General features: G+C 37.1%; 1 protein-coding gene across 3 annotated transcripts in view; it reads right to left on the bottom strand.

Moving 5' to 3' along the window:
* Positions 1-26107, bottom strand: part of SPATA6 (spermatogenesis associated 6) — a 155502-nt gene that overhangs the window by 105588 nt on the left and 23807 nt on the right. The gene's annotated exons all lie outside the window — the stretch shown is intronic.

The raw sequence follows: 26107 nt of genomic DNA, 5'->3' as shown, positions 1-26107 counted from the left end.
CTAAAAAATAAAATAACCAAAAATAAACCATAACAAATTTATTTACTAACAGGTTGTAAATTACTCAAGAGAGAATTATGGAATTGGAAGACAAAAGCATCTTGAGAGAAGCACAGAAAACCAAAAAGCTGGAGTAACATAAAAAATAAAAAAAAAAAGAGTAAGAAGATATAACAATGTGTAATTGAATTTGTAAAAAGAGAGAAGAGAAAAGGAGAAAAATATTTGAAAAGTTAATGTCTGAGAATGTATCTTAAGAAAGACACCAAGATACAAATCTCAAGCAGAACAAATTTTAAAACACACACACACACACGCAGAGTTGGGTACACTGAAGTAAAGCTACAGGAAAACAGATGTAAGAGAATATATTAAAAGAAGCGAGCACAAAAAGAAAAAAATACCTTCAAAAAAGTAACAATAAAATTAACAGATGATTCCTCATCAGAAAGTAAGGGAGCAAAAAGACAATAGAAAAGTGTTAATATTTTCTAAGGGCTGGATGACACTAACACCAATATTCAGTACATGTGTAGCTGAATCACTTTGCTGCACATCTGAAACTAATACAACTGTGTTAATCAACTATACTTCAATATAAAATTTTAAAAAATACATCCTTCAGAAAAGGTGAGATAAAGACATTTTCAGAGAAATAAAAATCAAGATAACCTGATAGGTTGATAACAAAAGACTATAAGAAAGGAATCGTGAAAGGATATTCCTTAGAAAGAAGCAATAAATCTAGAAGATTTTCCAAAAAATGAAAGGAAATAAAGAACCAAAAAGGCAAAACAAATTCTTAGAAAAGTATAACTTTCCAAAACTGAACCAGGAAGAAAAAGAAGATCTTAACAGAGCCATCACAAGCAAGGAAATTGAAACTGTAATCAGAAATCTTCCAGCAAACAAAAGTCCAGGACCAGATGGCTTCACAGCTGAATTCTATCAAAAATTTAGAGAAGAGCTAACACCTATCTTACTCAAACTCTTCCAGAAAATTGCAGAAGGTAAACTTCCAAACTCATTCTATGAGGCCACCATCACCCTAATTCCAAAACCAGACAAAGATGCCATAAAAAAAGAAAACTACAGGCCAATATCACTGATGAACATAGATGCAAAAATCCTTAACAAAATTCTAGCAAACAGAATCCAACAACATATTAAAAAAAATCATACACCATGACCAAGTGGGCTTCATCCCAGGAATGCAAGGATTCTTTAATATCCACAAATCAATCAATGTAATACACATTAACAAATTGAAAGATAAAAACCATATGATTATCTCAATAGATGCAGAGAAAGCCTTTGACAAAATTCAACACCCATTTATGATTAAAACTCTCCAGAAAGCAGGAATAGAAGGAACATACCTCAACATAATAAAAGCTATATATGACAAACCCACAGCAAGCATACCCTCAATGGTGAAAAATTGAAAGCATTTCCCCTGAAATCAGGAACAAGACAAGGGTGCCCACTCTCACCACTACTATTCAACATAGTTTTGGAAGTTTTGGCCACAGCAATCAGAGCAGAAAAAGAAGTAAAAGGAATCCAGATAGGAAAAGAAGAAGTGAAACTCTTGCTGTTTGCAGATGACATGATCCTCTACATAGAAAACCCTAAAGACTCTAGCAGAAAATCACTAGAGCTAATCAACAAACACAGTAAAGTTGCAGGATATAAAATTAACACACAGAAATCCCTTGCATTCCTATACACTATCAATGAGAAAACAGAAAGAGAAATTAAGGAAACAATACCATTCACCATTGCAACAAAAAGAATAAAATACTTAGGAATATATCTACCTAAAGAAACAAAAGACCTATACATAGAAAACTATAAAACACTGATGAAAGAAATCAAGGAGGACACAAACAGATGGAGAAATATACTGTGTTCATGGATTGGAAGAATCAACATTGTCAAAATGACTATACTACCCAAAGCAATCTATAGATTCAATGCAATCCCTATCAAGCTACCAACGGTATTTTTCACAGAACTAGAACAAATAATTTCACAATTTGTATGGAAATACAAAAAACCTCGAATAGCCAAAGTAATCTTGAGAAAGAAGAATGGAACTGGAGGAATCAACCTGCCTGACTTCAGACTCTACTACAAAGCCACAGTCATCAAGACAGTATGGTACTGGCACAAAGACAGAAATATAGATCAATGGAACAGAATAGAAAGCCCAGAGATAAATCCACGAACCTATGGACACCTTATCTTCAACAAAGGAGGCAAGGGTATACAATGGAAAAAAGACAACATCTTTAACAAGTGGTGCTGGGAAAACTGGTCAACCACTTGTAAAAGAATGAAACTAGAACACTTTCTAACACCATACACAAAAATAAACTCAAAATGGATTAAAGATCTAAATGTAAGACCAGAAACTATAAAACTCCTAGAGGAGAATATAGGCAAAACATCCTCCAACATGAATCACAGCAGAATCCTCTATGAACCACCTCCCAGAATATTGGAAATAAAAGCAAAAATAAACAAATGTGACCTAATGAAACTTAAAAGCTTTTGCACAACAAAGGAAACTATAAGTAAGGTGAAAAGACAGCCCTCAGATTGGGAGAAAATAATAGCAAATGAAGCAACAGACAAAGGATTAATCTCAAAAATATATAAGCAACTCCTGAAGCTCAATTCCAGAAAAATAAATGACCCAATCAAAAAATGGGCCAAAGAACTAAACAGACATTTCTCCAAAGAAGACATACAGATGGCTAACAAACACATGAAAAGATGCTCAACATCACTCATTATCAGAGAAATGCAAATCAAAACCACAATGAGGTACCATTACATGCCAGTCAGGATGGCTGCTATCCAAAAGTCTACAAGCAATAAATGCTGGGGAGGGTGTGGAGAAAAGGGAACCCTCTTACACTGTTGGTGGGAATGCAAACTAGTACAGCCACTATGGAAAACAGTGTGGAGATTTCTTAAAAAACTGGAAATAGAACTGCCATATGACCCAGCAATACCACTTCTGGGCATACGCACTGAGGAAACCAGATCTGAAAGAGACACGTGCACCCCAATGTTCATTGCAGCACTGTTTATAATAGCCAGGACATGGAAGCAACCTAGATGCCCATCAGCAGATGAATGGATAAGGAAGCTGTGGTACATATACACCATGAATATTACTCAGCCATTAAAAAGAATTCATTTGAATCAGTTCTAATGAGATGGATGAAACTGGAGCCCATTATACAGAGTGAAGTAAGCCAGAAAGATAAAGAACATTACAGCATACTAACACATATATATGGAATTTAGAAAGATGGTAATGATAACCCTACATGCAAAACAGAAAAAGAGACACAGATGTACAGAACAGACTTTTGGACTCTGTGGGAGAAGGCGAGGGTGGGATGTTTTGAGAGAACAGCATGTATATTATCTATAGTGAAACAGATCACCAGTCCAGGTGGGATGCATGAGACAAGTGCTCGGACCTGGTGCACTGGGAAGACCCAGAGGAATTGGGTGGAGAGGGAGGTGGGAGGGGGGATCAGGATGGGGAATACATGTAACTCCATGGCTGATTCATGTCAATGTATGACAAAACCCACTGCAATGTTGTGAAGTAATTAGCCTCCAACTAATAAAAATAAATGGAAAAAAAAAAGGAATAGCCAAAAACAAAAAGGCAAAATATAGATATAAAGTGAAATAAATGATGCCTACATAGTAACAGCAATACTATTTTGTGTCGTTTAATTGCACACTAAACTAAAATGCATAACAAAAAATAATATATTATCTAGAAGGGTTACAAATGAGGTTCAGTAGTTATAGGTTCTTTACTGCCCTAGAAGAGGTTAAAATAAAAATACAACGGAACTTTGATAATTCAAACATGTTGTAATCTCTATGGTAACTGCTGAAAGAACATTTAAAGAATATGTACCTTCAAATAATAAAAGTGTGGAAATAAGAAATCAAAAAACAGACAATTAAAAGAAAAGTAGAAAAATTAAAAGCACTAATATTCAACAATCCAAACAAATACTAAGTAGATAGCCATATGATAGATTTACACTAAAATATATCAATAAACACATTTTAAATTTATTTTAAGATAATGAAAGCAATTATTTCATTGCTGGATCCTGTGTATCCTTTATCCAGGTTCTAGCAATGGTTGTTGTTGTTTAGCATCTAAGTCCTGTCTGACTCTTTGCGACCCATGTACTGTAGCCTGCCAGGCTCCTCTGTCCATCGGATTTCCCGGGCAAGAATACTGGAGTGGCTTGCCATTTCCTTTTCCAAGGGATCTTCAGATCCCCTGGATTTAGGAATGGAATCTGGGTCTCCTGCCCCTTGCAGGCAGATTCTTTATCGTCTGATCTGCCAGGGAAGTCCCCTCCCCCAAAGGTAACAACTTGCAAAACTAATAACATATATCACGACCACTGTGACACTGATACAATCCACTGATTTTATTCACATGTTTCCAGCTTTACTTGTACTCATTTGTGTGTGAATGTGTATGTCTATACTTAGTTCTGTACACTTTTACCTGGTGTGTAGGTCTGTGTATTCACCACCATACAAGATACATAAAAGCTCCATCACATATCTCTTATGTTGCTCCTGTTAAACACATCTACCTCCCTCCCCAATCCAACTCTAATCCCTGATAACGACTAATCTCTTTACCATTCCTATAATAATATCATGCATTAATATCTAAAATGGTCAAATTAAAAGACAAATTGGATTAAAAAAAAAAAACCTCTCTTGAAGTACCACTCATAAGACATATATGTAAAAATGTAAGAATACAGAAAAATAGAAAAAAAAACAACGGATAAATATATAACATGTGACAGCTAAAAGAAGGCTGGTTTGGCTATACTGTAAAAGAGAAAGTAATCATTAAAGCAAAAGAATCAAAATAATAAAAGGTTCAATTCACTGGGAGATAAATGCCTCGCAAGACTATTCAAAAAAAATTGAGGAGACACAAATTATTAATATCAGTAATGAAAAGAAAGACACAAAGATATTTTAAAAATCCTAAGACTTAAATTTTATGCTACAATGTGATGAATATATCTTATCTGAATTAAAATTCAAACAAAATGATTAAACAATTACAGAACAAATGGGGAAATGTGAACTGAGTGGATATTTGATGATATTAAGAAATTGTTAACTTTTAGGTGTTCCTTTTAGATATCTGTATCTATAAATGAAAGAAAATATGATATGATCTCTGAGATTTGCTACAGAATAATCGGGAAAAGGGTGATGAAGTAGGGAGATACAATTGAAGTAACATTAGCCATGAGCTGATCATTATTGAACTGGGTGATGAGTATGGGGGTTTCAATATTCTTAGTGTCTACACTCATATATTTTGAAATCTTTTTTAAAAAGCCTTCTTTATGTTTTTTATTAGAAATGTTGTGTGTTTGTTCCAATAGCATCACCATGAGAGCTTGAAATATGCTGTTTTTTGTTAAAATTCTCTTCTGCCTCTTTCATCAGATCTACAAAATGGGAGCCACACATTCTACATGTTCAACTTCACATTTCTTCTTCAAATGTTATTTTGTTACCTATATAAAATCAGCTTAATATTTTCAGAATTCTTCTGTATTTTCTATAATTTTTACTCTGTATACATATTATATATATTAATTTTTCTTTAAAGTAAAAATAGTAGAAGTTTTTAAAAAGAGGACAATAGAAGCACTAGGCTTTTACCAAAAAACTATAGACTTTTACCAAAAAACTATTCCTCTCCTTTTAGTCTCATGCCATCTGATTTTGTCAACTGCTCATCTTTTCTCACTACATTCTTTTAACTTCAAGGTCCCTATCACATTTACATTGAAGATAAAACAGGCTTATCTTTCTTTCAAACCTAAAACTTACTATAATTTTGAGTAATGTCAACCTCCACGTAAATGCCTTAACCAACAGTTCTCTGATCCTCTCAAATCCAATGCACAAATACAAGGATTTTGATTATTTATTTACATGTCTGATTCTTATTTTATCAAGATGGATACTTGTTTGAACAAAGAGCTTATATTTTATTCATTTCTGAATTCCCTATATTCTCTTACAGTGACTAAATCTGGACAGGCAATCAAAAGTTTACAAAACAAATTTTATCCTAGGCCAGTGGATAAGCAACTTTTGCTTAAGAAGACTTTTTTATCACCCCTGAGTCACACAACACATTCCATGAACATATCATGCTATTTCTCATTCTATTACCAATAAATGGAAAAACAGAAAGGGCTAATGCTAAAGATGATGCTTAAATAGGAGACTGGCATTTAAGAAGCTTGCTCTATTGTATTCACAATAATTATAATTATTATTTGACCACAAAGTAAAAAAAAAAAATCCTATCTTTTAGAAAATATCAGAACATAAAACTTTATTAGAAATCAAACAAGTTTAGGATAAACATATTAACATTATACTTTTTCTGAGGCCACTCATTCTGTAACCTCAACTAGTTGAAAAACATTTCTACAAAGTAGAAAACTGTATATTTTCAAAACGGCTGTGAGTAGTCAAAATAACAGTGTTATTTACTACCATTTAGAGAGTATCTTCTGTGTGTCAAGACTGAGTTCTTACGAGCTTCATACAAATCCCCAAAACAACCCTAACAAGTTATTACTTCCATTTCACAGATAAGAAATAGAGACTAAAGTTTAAGGTTACGAGGATAATAAAGTGATTCCTGAGCTGAGATTTGCACTCAGCCTGCACTGTTTTTACTAACAACTCTATAGGAACTGAAAGAAGTATTCAAAAAATATATGTGAAATAAGAAAGTATATTTTGAATGAGGAATAGAATAAAGAGATAGGATAGTAGCTACATGGAGTGAGGATGAAAACAGGAAATACCTTTTAAAGATGTAAACGTACAGGTTTATACAGTTTGAGGGTTAACAGCAAGAGAGCTATAGGAGGGGGAAAAAAAATCTAATGATCAAGACTAGAGAGAGCATGAGAAGATGAATAAAAAAAACAAAGTAGAAAAATCTTAAGCAGAATGGAGAAAACCTATCCTCCAGGACTAGGAGAAATGCAGTAAGAATGAGTCAATGATGTACATGACTTTTAGGACAAGGGTGAAGTAAACTGAAGTGGATCACTACCATGGCCTCAGTTTTGGTCAGTGAAGTAGTCATTTGTTCATCTTAAGAAAGTTAGAATTGAATAGACATCTGATGAGAGAAATGAATATGTTCAAAGTATCTAGAAGATAAATTAAAAAGTTCTCCAAAAAGTGAAAGGACTGAAAATTAGCAGTGTTCCCATCAATTTGATGGCTATGACAGCCCATTAGCAATACTAAATTAATCTAGCATAAAAAGTCAAGAAAAAAAATTAAAAATGCAAAATGGATTCCTGAGTAGGCTGTACAAATAGCTGAGAAAAGAAGAGAAGCTAAAGGCAAAGGAAAAAGGAAAGGTATATAAATCTGAACGCGGACTTCTAAAGAATAGCAGGGAAAGATAAGAGAGCGTTCCTAAGTCACCAACGCAAAGAAATAGAAGAAAACAATAGAAAGACTAGGTATCTCTTCAAGAAAATTAGAGATACCAAAGGAACATTTCATGAAAAGATGGGCACAATAAAGGACATAAACAGTATGGACCTAACAGAAGCAGAAGATATTAAGAGGTGGCAAGAATACACAGAACTGTACAAAAAAAGATTTTAATGACCCAAATAACCACGATGCTGTGATCACTCACCGAGAACCAGATATCCTAGAGTGCAAAGTCAAGTGGGCCTAGGGAAGGAGGCATCACTGAGAACAAAGCTAGTGAAGGTGATGGAATTTCAGTTGAGATATTTCAAATCATAAAAGATGATCCTGTGAAAGTGCTGCACTCAATATGTCAGCAAATTTGGAAAACTCAGCAGTGGCCACAGCACTGGAAAAGGTCAGTTTTCATTCCAATCCCAAAGAAAGGCAGCGCTAAAGAATGTTCAAACTACCACATAATTACATTCATCTCAAACCCTAGCAAAGTAATGCTCAAAATTCTCCAAGTCAGTCTTCAGCAGTACATGAACCATGAACTTCCAGATGTTCAAGCTGGCTTTCGAAAAGGCAGAGGAACCAGAGATCAAATTGCCAATATCTGTTGGGTCACAGAAAAAGCAAGAGAATTCTAGAAAAACATCTACTTCTGTTTCATTGTCTACACCAAAACCTTGGACAGTGTGGATCGCAACAAACTGGAAAATTCTTCAAGAGATGGGGATACCAGACCACCTTCCCTGCCTCCTGAGAAATCTATATGCAGGTCAAGAAGCAACAGTTAGAACTGGACATGGAACAACAGACTGGTTCCAATTTGAGAAAGGAATACATCAAGGCTGTGTATTGTCACCTTGCTTATTTAACTTATATGCAGAGTACATCATGCAAAATGCTAGACTAGATGAAGCACAAGCTGGAATCAAGATTGCAGGGAGCCATCTGGGTCTTCTTTGGAGAAGTGTCTGTTTAGGTCTTTTTCCTACTTTTTGAATGGGTTGTTTGATTTTCTGGTATTGAGTTGTATGAGATGCTTGTATATTTTGGAAATTAATCCTTTGTCGGTTGTTGAAAAGACGCTCATTATTAGAGAAATGCAAATTAAAATGACAATGAGATATCACCTCACAGTGGTCAGAATGGCCAGCATCAAAACATCTACAAACAATAAATGCTGGAGAGGGAATGGAGAAAAGGGAGCAGTCTTGCACTGTTGGTGGGAATGTAAATTGATATAGCCACTATGGAAGACAGTCTGCAGATTCCTAAAAAACTAGGAATAAACCCACCATATGATCCAGCAATCCCACTCCTAGGCATATACACTGAGGAAACTAAAATTGAAAAATACACAAGTACTCCAATATTCATTGCAGCACTATTTACAATAGAACATGTTTACAATATGTTTACAATAGAATATATTTACAATAGCTAGTAAGCAACTTAGGTGTCCACTGAAAGATGAATGGATAAAGAAGTTGTGGTACATATACACAATGGAATGTTACTTAGCCATAAAAAGGAAGGCATCTGAGTCAGTTCTAGTGAGGTAGATGAACCTAGAGCCTATTATACAGAGTGAAGTGAGTCAGAAAGAGAAAGATAAATATTGTACACCAACACACATATATGGAATCTAGAAAGATGGTACTGATGAATTTATTTTCAAGGCAGCAATGGAGAAGCAGACACAGAGAACAGACGTAAGGACACGGGGAGAGGGGAGGAGAAGCTGAGATATATGGAGAGAGCACCATGGAAACTTACATTACCATATGTGAAACAGACAGCCAATGGGAAGCTGCTGCATGTCTCAGGGAATTCAAATAGGTGCTCTTATCAACCTACAGGGATGGGATGGGGGGGAGATGCGAGGAAGGTTCAAGAGAGGGGACATATGTACGCCTATGGCTGATTCATGCTGATGTTTCACAGAAAACAACAAAATTCTGTAAACCAATGATCCTTCAATTAAAAAATAAATAACTTTTTTTTTTTAAATAACTTTTTTTAATGTGCAAAAAAAAGTCTGCAGAGAAAAATATCAATAACCTCAGATATGGAGATGACACCGCCCTTATGGTAGAAAGTGAAGAGGAACTAAAGAGCCTGTTGATGAAAGTGAAAGAGGAGATTGAAAAAGCTGGCTTAAAATTCAACATTCAAAAAATGAACATCATGGTATCCTGTCCCATCACTTCATGGCAAACAGATGGGGAAACAATGGAAACAGTGATAGACTTTATTTTCTTGGGCTCCAAAATCTCTGCAGATGATGACTGCAGTCAGAAATTAAAAGACACTTGCTCCTTGGAAGAAAAGCTATGACCAAACCTAGATACCATATTAAAAAGTAGAGACATTACTTTGCTGACAAAGGTCCATCTAGTTAAAGCTATGGTTTCTCCAGTAGTCATGTATGCATGTGCGAGTTGAACCATAAAGGAAGTTGAGCGCCGAAGAATTGATGCTTTTGAACCGTGGCGTTGGAGAAGACTCTCGAGAGTCCCTTGGACTGCAAGGAGATCCAATCAGTCCATCCTAAACCAAATCAGTCCTGAATATTCATTGGATGGACTGACGCTGAAGCTGAAGCTCCAATACTTTGACCGACTCATGTGATGTGACTTATTGGAAAAGACCTTGAAGCTAGGAAAGGCTGAAGAGAGGAGAAGGGGATGACAGAGGATGAGATCATTGGATGGCATCACTGACTCGATGGACATGAGTTTGAAAAGCTCTGAGAGTTGGTGATGGACAGGGAAGTCTGGCGTAATGAAGTCCATGGAGTCGCAAAGAGTCGGACATGACTGAGTGACTGAACAGCAACAATTTTATCATATATACTTAGTAATTTTATCTCCTCTTTTTCAGTTTTTATGCTTCTAATTTTTTGTGTGTTTCTAACTGCATTGGCTAGTACCTCCACAACAATTTTAAAGGATCATCTATTTTCTCTGGGTTTTTTTTTTTTTTTTTTTGGCCATGCTGCATGGCTTGTAGGATCTTAGTTCCCTGACTAGGATTGACCTCAGGCCACCACAGTGAACACACTAAGTCCTTACAACTAGAGCATCAGGGAATACCCAGAGATTATTTAGTTTCTAAGATCTCTTCCCTCTCTGAGTCTAGAGTTTACCTGGAGTAGAAAAGGGTCTAGGAAATTAACTTGCATGGGGTCTGAGCTTGAAGTTCTAGTTCTTTTTCTTCTTCATTGCACATATTCAGCACTTTGTTGGTGATACCAAAGACCACAGATGCTAATCTCATCACCATCCTACTATGTTTTCTGCCTACACTGGCCTTGTGGTCCATTAGAACAGAGCAAGGAAGGCAAGCAGACTTCCTAACTCTGGTTCTAATGTTCACATAATCTGTAACCATGAACAGTAGCAGCTGTTCACTGTACCTCAATTTCTGCATCTTTAAAAGTGGCTGTTGGATGAGAGAAAACAGACATGGCTTTCTTAAATTTTCCATGATTTCATCTCATATCCTGTTAAAATAAATCCCTTTATCTTCTGCAAACAGCTTCTTGCTTGGGCCTTGATGTCAGTACTTGTTACTGTATAGGTAACTTTGGGTACTGTATAGATATACTTGTTACTGTAATCTGGCTAGAAAGTTTGTCTGTCTGCCTATGACCACTTTGAGGACATGGACCAAGTCTGACCCTATTCCATCATTTCTTTCTTGTTTTACTACAATAGCTTCTGACCTGATTTCCTTGCTGCTTCAGAGCAATCTTTTAAAATAGAAACAAATAATGGCACTTCTTTAACTGAAACTGCTCTATCCTTCCCTATCGCTCACAGGATAGACTCCAAACCCCTTCATATATTATAAAAGGCCCTGTGTGATCTGGCCCTTGCCTCCTGCCTACTATCATCTCTCACAACTTCTGGTCTGATACTCTATACTTCAGTCCATGGAGCTGCCTGGAGTACTTTAAACCTCTAGGCTTGTGACTTTCATCTCCATATTTACACATATCTCCTCTGCCTGAAATACAAGTTCTCTTTATCTGGGTAACCCTGAGACAACTTTAAGACTTAAGGTAAACTAAGGAGATGCTTGCCAGTTCCATATCCTTTTCCTGGACCCTGGACAACATCTCTCAATCTCCCTTGGTATCTGGTTGGGATCAAAAGGGATGTGGGTAGTGGTAATAAGTGCCACTTCCAGGCCTAGTCATCAAACACATACACAATTGCCCATATTCTCACTCTCGGGCATGGAAGCTACATGTAAAATCAATGGTATTGTAATAAGAAAAAAGGCTAGTTCATCGAGTCAACACTGGGGGGAAAATTGCCAGGCAAGTCAACTTGACCTGCATCAGACTGTAATGAATGAATCTTTACTGTATTAAGCCATTGAGATTTGGGGACTGCTTATTATAGCATCTAAAATTGTTCACCTGACTTGTACAAAAATATTAATTCAAGTAGCCATTTTTATCCCTCAGGGATGAGTGAACAGCCCCTGTGTGCTCTCACAATTCTTTCTCCTGGCACTGACCACATGGCATAATCATGCTTTGTTTATTTCCATCTCCCATTAGAATGTGAACTCTTTCAGGGAAGGGACCATACATTCTTGGTTTTTTTAAATTCACAGGACCAGAGCAAGCCCTGGTATATAGTAGGTTATCACTGGAGGTTTAGTGGGAGAATGAATAGAAAATGAAGTCAATTAACTGATGGAAGAATGAGTGAATTAAATGAATGAACAGCTGCATCTGAACTTTTTCACAGCAGTCAAATGAGATACTTTTTTTGTGGCTATGTCAGAGCAGGGGGTGTGCTGCTAATGCAGGGCCCTTAATCACATGAGGACGTGAGAGTTGGACTAGAAAGAAAGCTGAGCATCGAAGAGTTGATGCTTTTGAACTGTGGCACTGGAGAAGACTCTTGCAAGTCCCTTGGACTGCAAAGAGACCAAAACAGTCAATCCTAGAGGAAATCAGTCTTCAATGTTCATTGGAGGGACTAATGTTAAAGCTGAAGCTCTAGTACTTTAGCCACTTGATGCAAAGAGCTGACTCACTGGAAAAGACCCCAATTCTGGGAAAGATTGAAAACAGGAGAAGGGCACGACAGAGGATGAGATGGTTGGATGGCATCACCAACTTGGTGGACATGAGCTTGAGCAAACTCCAGGAGTTGGTGATGGACAGGGAAGCCTGGCACGCTACAGTCCATGGGGTCGCAAAGAAATGGACAGGACTGAGTGACTGACCTGAACTGAAAAAGTCAAGAAAGCTAGTTGTAGCACTGACTCATGAATGGACATTAATAAGGGTCTCCTATATGTTAGCTTTGATGTAATACCTGACATAATGCAATCAGTAAGCTAAAGTAAGATACAGAAAGAAAACTTCAAATGTTGTTACCAACACAAAGGGAACACATCTTTTTAAGCAAACAAATTATGTTTATCTTTGATTCCTAGCCCAGATGCTCAGGGAAACCACCATTAAATTCCAAGAAGCAGTACTATTATAGGCCACATACTCTGATTGAAAGGCAAATTAACAAAGTTTTAATACTTAGACTAATCATGAATAAATATTTGAAACAGACTGAAAAAAAACACCACCACCAATATGAAAGTTCAGCGAAATGACTGGATACCCAACAAATTTTTTTTTCACTTTCTTGCATATTAACTACCAAAAAAGGGAAGAAAGGAAAATTATGTGAAGAACCTTATTCTCAATAGTCATGAAATATGCAACAGTAAGAAATAAATATGAAAATAAACATGAAATACATGGCAACTATACAAACACACACTCACACACATACCCCAAAACCTTGGCAACAGGGTGAAAGAAAACATAAGTTTAATAAATCAATATATATCATTTATCTACATGGGAAGAATGAATAATACAAAAATGCTAATTCTTTCAAAATAATTAAAATTCAAAGAGGTTTATCTTAGACCTTAAAAATGAGTTTAAGTTCATCTAGAAAAGTAAACAAGTAGGAATATAAATGTGTGCTTTGTAAATGAAAGAACATGGATTATAGAAATATGTAATAATTAACTGCAATATTAGCCCACATATAGATACTTAGAATAAGTAAATAGATATAATGAGGTGGGGACAAATGGGAGAGTACACAGAAACACAGGATGAGGGTAGAAAGGTATTAATGAGGAATAGACTTCTGCTTCAGATAATGGCAATTTACATAAAGCAGACTAAGAAAATCTGGTCAAGTTTTTTTTTTTTTTTAAATCTGCTTGAAGGCACAGGAAAGCTAATAAGGCAGTGAAGAATTACAGGGCCAAGTTATGGGAAAAGAAAGAAGAGCCAGAGAGATGAGCCAAACATTGGAACTGCTTTCTCCCCAAGGGCATCTGCTAATTCCAGAAATGGCAAACTAAGGATTAATAAACTTAGCTGAGATTTTGATGGTCTCATAGACCTAGAAGAAAAATATCACTACAGAAGATCTCTCCGGTGGTCCAGTGGTTAAGAATCTGCTGACCAAAGCAGGGGACATGGGTTTGACACCTGGTCTGGGAAGATTCTACACGCTGCAGGGCAACTTAGCTCACATGCCACAGAGCATGCGCTCTAGAGCCCGTGAGTCACAACTACAGAGCCCAAATGCCACAGCTACTGAAGTCTGTATACCTAGAACCTGTGCTCTGCAACAAGAGAAGCCATCACAATGAGAAGCGCACACACCTCAACTAGAGAGTAGCCCCCACTTGCAACAACTGGAGAAAGTTCACTCTCAGCAACAAAGGCCCAGGGCAGCCAAAAATTAATTAATTTAAAAAAATCACTATACCGCAATGTTCATCACAGCACTGTTTGTAATAGCCAGGACATGGAAACAACCTAGATGCCCATCAGCAGACGAATGGATAAGAAGGCTATGATACATATACACAATGGAATATTACTCAGCCATTAAAAAGAATACATTTGAATCAGTTCTAATGAGATGAATGAAACTGGAGTTCATTATACAGAGTGAAGTAAGCCAGAAAGACAAACTCCAATACAGTATACTAATGCATATACGGAATTTAAAAAGATGGTAACGATAAGCCTATATGCAGGACAGAAAAAGAGACACAGATGTATAGAACAGACTTTTGGACTCTGTGGGAGAAGGCGAGGGTGGGATGATCTGAGAGAATAGCATTGAAACATGTATAAAATCAAGTGTGAAACAGATTGCCAGCCCAGGTTGGATGCATGAGACAAGTGCTCAGGGCTGGTGCACCGAGATGACTCAGAGGGATGGGATGGGGAGGGAGGCGGGAGGGGGGATCGGGATGGGGAACACACGTAAAGCCATGGCCGATTCATGTCAATGTATGGCAAAAACCACTACAATATTGTAAAGTAATTAGCCTCCAACTAATAAAAATAAATGAAAAAAAAATCACTATAGGGCCTACATCAAGAAGGAGAGGTCTTCATAAATTCTCCACAGTTTAGATAAGAGTGTATAAAAGACAACATCACAGGAGTAAGGATAAATTGGAAATACCCTCCCCTGGTCCTTGTAACTCAGAAAGAAACCCAGCTTCAAATCACCTTAATCTCTGCCATTAGACTGACATGATAGAGGTCTGCTGGTACCACTGGTATCCTACAGAAGGGAAATAAAAGGCAAACTTAAAGCCTATCTGGAGAACAATAGTATGATGTTATGTCCCCAATTATTTCTATAATTTTTCACATACAAAGTTCAATACTCAGAAGGAATTGTACAATTATTTTTAGGAAAGTGTTTAGTAGTATCAAATAAAGCTAAATAAACATCTATTCTATGACCCAGAAATTCCACTCCCAGAAATTCCACTCCAAGAGAACCGAGTATAAATGTTTACTGAGAGATATTTGTAAGAATACTCATAATAAGCCTTAAAACAATCATCATTTACAAGAAATGAATAAATTATTTTCATATAATGGAATACTAAAGAGCAATAAAAAAGAATTAACTAATGAAATACAACATCATCGGTGATTCACAGACATAAGGCTGAATGAAAATCTCATTCAAACAAATACATTTTTTTTTTTTTTTTGGCCAACATTATATTTCAATTTAATGACAGAAGAATTGTCTGAAAAGAGAAAGGCAACAATACATGTCTTATAAAATTAGTGAGGAGTTTTTGCTAGTGTCAACATGAATATATAACCATCAAAAATGAATATTTAAAATATGATATGGTAATTGAGAATACAAGCTTTTAATGTTTAGTTAGTCTTACATTATTGTGAAAAAAACATAAAATAAGTCAGGTTAGGTCATTTTACTAATGCTACAGAAGAAAATTGTTCATCACACTACCCCAGGGCAGATTCACAGGAATGATATTTTACTATTTTACTTCTTGTGGTAATTTTATGTTTTTTTCCCCCAACTTTTGACTGCATAAAATGTCAAGAAAGAAAATGCTTCCAAGTAAAATACAATACATATCAACTCAAAGAATTACATAAAAAATGCTAACTTGAACAAATACATATTTATGATTTAATTTATATTACATTCAAAAATGGACAAAAGTAATCAATACTGACAAAATTTACAACAGTGATTATTGTGAGGAGGGTACTGACTGGCAGAGGTACAAAACCTTTTCAGATGTTGGAAATAGTCTCTGTCTTGATGAATGGTGGTTATGGAGTACTCAAATGTGAATAATCATTCAAGGGTACATTTAGGGCTAAAATTAGCATACTTTAGACACTAGAAATACCTAAGACAGTCTTCATAAAGGATAAACCTGGAGGGCTTAAACTACCAGATATCAAAAGTGAAATTCTAGTAATTAAGAAAGCATAATGTTTATGCAAGGACTCATGAAACACAACAGAAAATATATAAATAAAAAAAATTCACAAATAGGCAGGCATTTAGCTTGTGATAAACATTAAGAGCAAGGGGAATAAAAGTCTCTTCACCAAATGGTATTGACCAACTAGATATGCATAAAATAAAAATAAAATATTATCCTTACTTCAACCATATATAAAAATAGAATCAGAGGAAGACTGTAAACCTGAATGTATATGGTAGAAATAAGGCTTCTAGAAAATTATATAGAGTATCTTCATAACTTGAGTGTGGGAAATTAACAAGATGGCTCCAGTCTGGCTCTTTTCCCCCACACTCTCATGCTCGTTCGCTCCATGTTCTGAAAATATGACTTTGCACAGTTGTGTAATGGCTGAGGTCACTTACAGCACTGTGTATGAGTGCCACAAGTTATTTGGTCATGGGCTCCTTTGTGCAGTACGCCTGCATGAGCTTCACCATGAAGACCCCGGCTGCCGCTGCACTGGGGCTACACTGGAGTGACATCATGGTTACATTATATGAAGTTATGTTATGGCAACCTTATGGCTACGTTATGGTTATGTTATGGCTGCAGCTTCAGCTGCCACGTCAGCCAGGACAGAGACTGAGTTGTGGCCCCTGTGCCAGCCAGAAGAGAATAACTGTGTCTGCAGTTTCCATGGTTCCGAGAGTCTTATTCCAGCCTCTTACCTTGCGCCTTGCCTACCCTGGGTGCAGCGAACAGTGGGAACAGCAAGACAATTGGCGTCACAAACAGAAACAGCGACACACTGGGATAGGGAAAAACACAATCCCCAAAAACACTAAACATAAGGGGCTTCCCTGGTGGCTCAGATGGTAAGGAATCTGCCTGCAATGAGGAAGACAACAAGAATCACTAATGGACTGAAAATGAAAGCCACAGAGTGAGAAAATACTGTACTTACAACACACATAACTGACATAAATCTTGTTAACTAGAAAATATTGAGAAGCCCTACAAATTAGTAAGAAAGTAATAAACAACCAAAAAGAGAAATGAGCAAAAGACAAGCATTTCACACACACACACACAGAGATATCTAGAAAAGATGATGTCATTTATCTTCACAGAAATGCAAAATGAAACCACTGTTCACCCACCATATGACTAAAATGAAAAAGTCTGGCAATTCCAGGAGTTGGCAAGGATGTGGCGAGCAGAACTTTCACCAATGGCAGAGTGTATATCGACAGAGCAACACTGAAAACTGCTTGGCACTGTCTACTCATATTCACCTTAAGACTCAGCAATTACACACACACATATATGTGTATATATATAAGCATATGGGTTTCACAGGTGGCACTAGTGGTAAAGAACCCACCTGCCAATGCAGGAGATGTAGAAGACATGGATTCAATCCCTGGGATGGTAAGATCCCTTAGAGAAGGTTATGCCAACCCACTCAAGTATTCGTGCTTGGAGAATCCCATGGACAGAGGAGCCTGATGGGCTACAGTCCATGGGGTCACAAAGAATTGGACACAACTGAAATGACTTAGCATGCATGCACTTAGTCGGACACGACTGAGGGACTGAACTGAACTTAAATTTCAGAAAGCTTTCCTTATCAGTTCAGTCAACTCTGCAACCGACCCATGTCCAACTCTTTGCGACCCCATGGACTGCAGCATGCCAGGCCTCCCTGTCCATCACCAACTCCCGGAGTTTACTCAATCTCAAGTCTGTTGTGTTGGTGATGCCATCCAACCAACTCATCCTCTGTCATCCCCTTTTCCACTCGCCTTCAATCATTCCCAGCATCATGGTCTTTTCAAATGAGTCAATTCTTCGCATCAGGTGGCCAAAGTATTGGAGTTTCAGCTACAGCATCAGTCTTTCCAATGAATATTCAGGACTGATTTCCTTTAGGATGGACTGGTTGGATCTTCTTGAGGTCCAAGGGACTCTCAAGAGTCTTCTCCAACACAACAGTTCAAAAGTGCTCAACTTTATAGTCCAACTCTCACATCCATACATGACTACTGGAAAAACCATAGCTTTAACTAGATGGACCTTTGCTGACAAAATAATGTCTCTGCTTTTTAATATGCTGTCTAGGTTGGTCATAACTTTTCTTCCAAGAAGCAAGCGTCTTTTTATTTCATGGCTGCAGTCACCATCTGCAGTGATTTTGGAGCCCAAGAAATTAAAGTTAGCCACTGTTTCCACTTTTCCCTATCTATTTGCCAGGAACTGATGGGGCTGGATGTCATGATTTTTGTTTTCTGAGTGTTGAGCTTTCAACCAACATTTTCACTCTCCTCTTCACCTTCATCAAGAGGTCCTTTAGTTCTTCTTCACTTTCTGCCATAAGGTTGGTGTCATCTGCATATCTGAGGTTATTAATATTTCTCCTGGCAATCTTGATTCTAGCCTGTGCTTCTTCCAGCCCAGCGTTTCTTATGATGTACCCTGCATAGAAGTTAAATAAGCAGGGTGACAATATACAGCCTTGACGTACTCCTTTTCATATTTGGAAGCAGTCTGTTGTTCCATGTCGAGTTCTAACTATAGCTTCCTGACCTGCATACAGATTTCTCAAGAAGCAGGTTAGGTGGTCTGGTATTCCCATCTCTTCAGAATTTTCCACAGTTTATTGCAAGCCACACAGTCAAAGGCTTTGGCATAGTCAATAAAGCAGAAATAGATGTTTTTCTGGAACTCTCTTGCTTTTTTGATGATCCAGCGGATGTTAGCAATTTGATCCCTGATTCCTCTGCCTTTTCTAAAACCAGCTTGAACATCTGAAAGTTCACAGTTCATGTATTGCTGAAGCCTGGCTTGGAGAAATTTAAGCATTACTTTGATGCTGGGAGGGAGTGGCGTCAGGAGGAGAAGGGGACGACAGAGGATGAGATGGCTGGCTGGCATCACCAACTCGATGGACATGAGTTTGGGTAAGCCCCGGGAGTTGGTGATGGACAGGGGGGCATGGTGTGCTGCGATTCATGGGGTTGCAGAGATTCGGACACGACTGAGTGACTGAACTGAATGAACTGAACTGACTAGCGTGTGAGATGAGTGCAATTGTGTGGTAGTTTGAACATTCCTTGGCATTGCCTTTCTTAGGGATTGGAATGAAAACTGACCTTTTCCAGTGCTGTGGCCACTGCTGAGTTTTTCAAATTTGCTGACATATTGAGTGCAGCACTTTCACAGCATCATCTTTCAGGATTTGAAATAGCTCAATTGGAATTCCATCACCTCCACTAGCTTTGTTCATCGTGATGCTTTCTAAGGCCCACTTGACTTCACATTCCAGGATGTCTGGTTCTAGGTGAGTGATCACACCATCCTGATTATCTGGGTTGTGAAGATCTTTTTTATACAGTTCTTCTGTGTATTCTTGCCAACTCTTCTTAATATCTTCTGCTTCTGTTAGGTCCCTACCATTTCTTTCCTTTATTGAGCCCATCTTTGCATGAAATCTTCCCTTGGTATCTCTAATTTTCTTGAAGAGATCTCTAGTCTTTCCCATTCTATTGTTTTCCTCTATTTCTTTGCATTGATCGCTGAGGAAGGCTTTCGTATCTCTCCTTGCTATTCTTTGGAATTCTGCATTCAAATGGGTATCTTAATCATGTACAGCAAGTCAAAAGCTATAGTAAACTTCTTAAGAGAGAGTGCCAGAATACCATTAATCCTTTGTACCAACAAGAGTAATCGCTATAACACAATTTCCAATAAATGTCTATTTATCCACTTTAACTACAAGGGGAATCGGTGGGAATGCATTTGCTATCGTGGATTTAAAATATGAATCCTGACTCCTACAAGCTCTCTTGATGACTGAGGCAGGGAGTCTCTCACTCAAAGACACTGAAGGATTTATTCCCAGCCTTCAAATCTTCACGTGAAAGCATTTTAAATACTGCAGACACCAAACAAGCAGCAATTCTCAGAAGCGATAAAGCAGGGGCTCTAATGAAACTGCTATTTTTCCCCATAGGCAAGAGAAAACAATAGGGGCAGCTAGTAATCTACTGCAATAAAAATAAAGATCCTATCTTCTCTTTATCCAAACATTGAAGGGTATGTAACCAAGGTAGTCATTAATATATTACAAATTTTCAAATACAAAATACATTTCCTAATCAAAGGATTATAGTACAAACAGGTATCTTTCGATTGGACAGTTCCAGCACTCATGAAAAGAGTAATGAGAGGCAGTCATATGATACACTTATGGTATTTTCTTTAACTCCTTTGAACATTAAACACCTAGTATGTATCAGGTATTATCATATGCACACAGCAGCCATAGAAAAGGAAAAGTCAATGCTCTTATGAAACTATCATTCTGATGAGAGAAAAAGTAAAAAATAATGCATCAATGCTAGGAAGAAAAACAGGAAGACTATCTCCATCCCTATTTGCCCTGAGCAGTATCCTTTTCACAGCTGTTGTCTTGGTGGAAATACTAAAAACACACTCGTACGCTCAAAGTATCCTGGTAGAAGATAGGATAACCTTAAAGACAAAGGGAGAGAGACGGAGATATTGACCAAAAGGGGATGCCATTATTAAATCCTACTTGGATGAGAAAAGATCTCTCATTATGATGATAAATTTGAGGAGAGGCTGGAGAGAAGAGAGGGAGCAAGCAATACACACATCTGCAGGAAGAGCTTTGAAGGCAGTATATTTGTGGCAGTATGTAGCTGACCCTTGAACAATGTGAGGGCCAGGGGTGCCCATCCTCTCTGCAGTTGAAAATCCACATACAGCTTATAGTCAGTCCTCCACATTGGTTTCTCCGTGTAAGTGGTTCCTCTGTATCTGCAGTTCCTCCTTATCTGTGGTTCAGCATCCACAGAGTCAACCAAAGACCATGCACTGTAGTATTTACTATTGAAAAAAATTTGTGTATAAGTGGACCTGTGCAACTCAAATCTGTGTTGTCCAAGGTTCAAGTGTATTGTGTGTGTGTGAGACACAGTGTGCGTCTACGTAAGAGAGAGTGTGTGTCTACAGAAGAGAATCTACAAACCTTTCATGAGAAAAGATGAAAATTCAGTTTCAGTAGAGAAGTCTACATGGCAGAAAGTTTCTCATTCTCTTTGTTACCTAAAAATGGCTCCCAGGAAATAGCTTTCATCATAACTCTAATTTATTCTGGTAGATTCCAGAATTAAAACCATTTCCCTAAAAAGAATGCCTTCTCTATGAATGCAAAATCACCCTATATGGCTTTTAATGTCACTGGCCCTTATATACACTTTGTATTTATGTATCATAAATATATATTTCAGAGGTTTAAAGTGGTTCTGGACCTCTGGAGGCTCCTTACAGGTTCAGATATGGTATGAATATAATGTGGCAGTTCCCAAATAATAAAGAGTAATAATAATACACTACCAATAAAAATAAGCAAGGATATTTTAAGTGTTTCCCGCATGCCAAGGACTTTTCTAAGCACTCTGTCTGAGGTTACTCAAGTATCTGTCCATTTATCAGACTGCCCAATTTAAGAGAGTCCTTGGATCTCCTTGAGCATTTGCACAATCTACCAAAAAAAAAAAAAAACAAACAAACAGATCCTTACCTCTCCATACACACAAAAATTAACACATAATGGACCATAAGCCTATATGTAAGGAATAAAATAAAATTTGTAGAAGTGACCTTGGTAAAGCAAACATTTCACCAAAAATATGATCCCATAAAAGAAAAAAAAATTGTTAACCTGGACTTCTTTTCATAAAGTGAAAAGTGTTAGTCACTCAGTTGTATTCGACTCTTTGCAGCCCCATGGCCTGCAGCCCGCCAGGCTCCTCTGTCCATGGGATTTTCCAGGCAGGAATGCTGGAGCGAGTTGCCATTCTCTTCTCCAGTGGATATTCCCAACCCAAGGATCAAACCCAGGTCTCCTGCATTGCAGGCAGATTCTTTACCCTGAGCCATAAGAGGACACCACTAGAAGAATGAAAAAAATTAAACTAGGATAAAGTATTTACCAATCTTTTATCTGATAAAGGATTTATATTTAGAATATGTTTAAAAAGAAAAAAAACTTGATAAGAAGACAAACTACCCAATTCAAAATGGATAAAATATTTGAATAAGCATTTTACAAGAAAAGGTATATGAATAGCTAATCTGCATATGGAAAGATGCTCGACAGTATTAAAATGCAAGTTAAAAATATAAGATCTCACTACATATCTATCAGAATAACTATATTCCAGAAAGATTGACATTATCAAATCTTGGGGATGATATGGAATATCTTCCTACTTTGCTGGTGGAAATGTAAAATGGTACAGTGACTTTAGAAAGAGCTTCTCGGGTGGCGCTAGTGGCAAAGAACACATCTGCCAATGCAGGAGACACAAGAGACACAGGTTTGGTCCATGGGTTGGGAAGATCTTCTGGAGGAGTGCATGGAAACCCACTCCAGTGTTCTTTCCTGGAGAATCCCATGGACAGAGGAGCCTGGCGGGCTATAGTCCGTAGGGTTGCAAAGAGTCAGACATGACTGAAGTGACTTAGCATGCACACACTCAACTTTAGAATACAGGTTGACAGTTTAAGTTAAACATATACTTAGCGTACAACTCAGCATGCATCCATATACTCATAGCAAATTGCTCATAATAGCCAAAAACTGAAACAATCCAAACATTCATCAAATAGTGAATGGAAAGGGAAAAAAGTTCTATGAATAGAGTGTCATTCATCAACAAAAAGAAATGAACTACTAATATGTACAACAACACGGATAAACCTCAAAACATTATTCCAAGTAAAAGAAGTCAGACACAAAAGACAACATATTATACAAATCTATTTATATAAAATTTCTAGGAAAGAAAAATATACAACGATAGAAAATAGACCAGTGTTATTGGGACTGAAGTACACATAGAAATTGAGTACAAATAGGCATTAGGAAATATGAGGTGATAGAAATATTCTAAATTGGATTGTGATGATGGCTCACAACTATATACATTTTCTAGAAATCACTTAACTACAGTTACAATGGGTAAATTTTGTGATATGTAAGTTATACCTCACTAAAGCTGTTAAATAAGGAAGGAAAGGAGAGATGACCCCACTTTTCGTATAAGAACAGTTTCAATCTCACTACCTTGCTGATATGGAGAAGGAAATGGCAACCCACTCCAATATTCTTGCCAGGAATCCCATGGACAGAAGAGCCTGGAGGGCTACAATCCATGGGATCTCAAGAGTCAGACACGACTTAGCGACTAAACCACCAACCACACTGCTGATGAGGAAAATATCTTTAATAGAAGAATTCCAACTAACAAATACAGAAAAATGACAATATTAGAAAAACCACATTTCGTCATTTCTAATGAAAACATGGGTCTCGAGGAATACTAAAGCTATTAGATGAAAGACTGTAGAAAGAATGTATTATGGAATAATAACAGGCTGATACTGTCTGAAGCAAATAAGATCAATCTCAACATCACTAAACTTAAGACAGTCAGATATTATATGCCACCTGATATGATGCAATAAGTACAGAGCACCAATTATGAAGGATTCTTGTGGGGGGAAAAAAAAGAAGCCTGAATTGAACCAAACCTTTAGGTCTAATTATCAGTTTACACAATACTCTTGCCAAAAAGAAAATAAAATAAGCATGAATCAAACCAAACCTTTAGCTCTAATTATCAGTTTACATAATAAAGTGATGAATAAGCTAAACAACACTTTAAGGAAGCAATCAACCAAATCCAAACTGTAGGATATTCTAAAGAACTTGATTTTTCTAACAAACTCACAGCATTAGGGGAAAAAAAAGTGAAAGACACTACTGCAGAAAAAGATAAACCTAAGAGCTAAACAGCTCTTAGTTTATGGCTAAACAGCCATAAACAGAATATGAACCACACCTTCATGGGATCCTGATTTTAACAAACCAATTGTATAAAGACATTTTGGTTACAACTGGAGAAATTTGCACAATGACTAATTATTTGATGTTAATAAGGAACTATTACTAATTTTGCTAGGTATACCAGTAGAGAGGTTTTATTTTCTTCAAAAAAACTATCAATTAGAGGTCATGCCAGAATATTTGCCATGAAATAATGTGGAGAATTTTCTTTTAAATATTCCAATGCCTTTTTTTAAGTATCAGGTCAAAAGTATCAGAGAGTCAATTCTTAGGCAGATTGATAAGAAGTCCAGGGTCCCCAAGGAGGAGAAAGGGGTCTGGGGCTCTGGAAGTGGAGATAGGGGTCTGGAATTCTCAAGCAGGAGGAAAGGACAAACTTCTTTTATCTACATTCCTTAGTCTTAGTCAATTACACAACTCAGTTTAAACTCTGTACTAGGGATTATACAATACATCCCGCTTGAGGAGAGTTTCTCCTTCCTGAAAGCCTTCTGACTAATCCTGATAGCTTAGAACATATGTGGGAGTGGGTCTGGTGGGATCTTTCTATTATTTAATTGTAAACTTGTTATCCTAAAATGTATATGGGAGCGGGTCTGGTAAAATTTTCACAAACTCCAGACATTCTTTTGATTCACTGTAATAACTAACTAAAAGGTATATAATTCCATTGCTAACACTAGCAAGGGGGCACTCTCCATCCCCCTTCCGATGTCTGTGTCAGAAGCTTTTTCTATCTCTTTTACATTTTAATAAAACTTTATTACACAAAAGCTCTGAGCGATCAAGCTTTGTCTCTGGCCCCAGATTGAATCCTTCTCCTCCAGAGGCCAAGAATCCTGGCATCTTTCGTGATTCAGCAACAATCTTTCAAGGGTTAACACACAATATAATAGGTAAATGTCAAAAACTATTAAAGCTGATAGGTATTATGGGATTTCATCATTCCTCCCTTCTACTTTTAGTATAGTTTTCATATTAGTAGGGTTAGGACACAACAAAAAGTTGCAAAACTGAGAAGAAAATAAAAGAAAAGGGAGCCCAAAGCTCACCAGAGAGGTCAGGGATAAAGACTCTCATGAAGTCATCAGAAGACAGGTTTAAAAAAAAAAAGACAAGTAAAACATGAAGCCAAGTTCTTGGAGAATATCATATAAAGAGACAGTAGAAATTAAGTTAAAAAGAGACCATAGAAGTGAAGCCAGAAGAATACCAATATTTAAAGACAGGATGAACAAGCATGAATTTGAGACAGATACCAAAAAGTAGAAAGTCAGGGATAAGAGAAGAGACTTAACAGAAAAATTGAATCAGGGAAATCTAGGCAAGAAAGATTCCAGATAAATCATCAAGTACTCTTAGAGTTCCTAAATTTCAAATCAAAGAGAAAAATAACTATGTTTAACAAAATTTCAGAATGATGAGAGAAATAATTATCTTCATATTTTCTAAGATATACAGTTTCCCAGATACTGAACAAGACATTCAAAAAATTAGAAGCCATTTACCCACTAGCACCTGGTGGCTCAAATGGTAAAGAATCTGCTTGCAATGTAGGAGACCTGGGTTTGATCCCCGTGTAGGGAAGAACCCCTGGAGAAGGATTTCTGGGGGTAGAAATCAACCAGCCCTATTTGTACTTGTATGTCCAGATTCTAGCGTGGTGCCGAGTTGCACGTTTCTATGTTGCCAGACTCCCAATGGGGTGCAAACCGTATGGAAGGGATAGCTGACACTGATGAGACTCAATATCATTGGCGTTCTGAGCCACAGTTATAC

This window comes from Muntiacus reevesi, chromosome 1 (assembly GCF_963930625.1).
Source record: "Muntiacus reevesi chromosome 1, mMunRee1.1, whole genome shotgun sequence".
Taxonomy (NCBI): domain Eukaryota; kingdom Metazoa; phylum Chordata; class Mammalia; order Artiodactyla; family Cervidae; genus Muntiacus; species Muntiacus reevesi.
The sequence above is the reverse complement of the archived record's forward strand: the minus strand, read 5'-3'. Positions and strand labels throughout refer to the sequence as shown.